This window comes from Eimeria mitis, genomic scaffold (assembly GCF_000499745.2).
Source record: "Eimeria mitis Houghton genomic scaffold, Emh_scaff1854, whole genome shotgun sequence".
NCBI lineage: Eukaryota > Apicomplexa > Conoidasida > Eucoccidiorida > Eimeriidae > Eimeria > Eimeria mitis.
The window spans coordinates 3,040-3,987 of NW_013570176.1; positions in this window are offsets into that span (position 1 = coordinate 3,040).

Consider the following 948-nt stretch of genomic DNA (forward strand, 5'->3'; position numbering starts at 1 on the left):
ATTTAAATGTATATTCTTTGTTTCTTATTAAACGACGAACTAGTAAGTCATCACCTGGGTTTATATAAAACAAAAAACAAACAAAAAAAAATAAAAAGAAATAGAGAGAGAGAGGGATAGAGATAGAGATTGAGAAGGAAGAGATAGAGAAGAGACAGAGAAAAGGAAGAGAAAGAGATAGAGAGACAGAGACAGAGACAGAGAAAAATAAAGATAAAATAAAAGAAAAAAAAAGAAAGAGAAAAAAAGGAAGAGACAAAGAAAGAGACAAAGAAAAATAAAAGAAAAAAAAATAAAGAGAAAGGGGGGAGATGCTTGTTTTTGTTTTTTTGGTTTTTGCTTTTTTTTTGTTTTTTTTTTGTTTATCAGCAGCAGCAGCAACAACAGTAGCAGCAACAACAGCAGCAGCAGCAGGGACAGCAGCAGCAGCAACAACAGCAGCAGCAGCAGCAGGGACAGCAGCAGCAGCAACAACAGCAGCAGCAGCAGCATAACCCCCCCCAAATAACCACAAAAATAAAAAAAACAAAATAAATAAAACAAAACAAAACAAAACAAAAAAAACAGAATAAATAAAATAAAACAAACAAAACAAAACAAAAGAAACAAACAAAAAAACAAAATAAAATAAAAAAAAAAAAATACCAGTTTGTGTGTCTTTATGCGCTTGTCTTGGTTCTACAAATCCGCCTCCCTCCAGGAATAGCTTTGCGTTTTCTTTTGTTAGTATGCAGCAGCAACAGCAACAGCAACAGCAGCAGCAGCAACAGTAGCAGCAGCAACAGCAGCAGCAACAGCAGCAGCAACAGAGGAAGGTGGAGAAATGATTTGGATATATATACGGGCAAACAGAAGACACAACTGCAGCAGCAGAAACTGCAACAGCAGCAGCAGCAGCAGCAGCAGCAGCAGCAGCAACAGCAGCAGCAGCAGCAGCAGCAGCAGCAA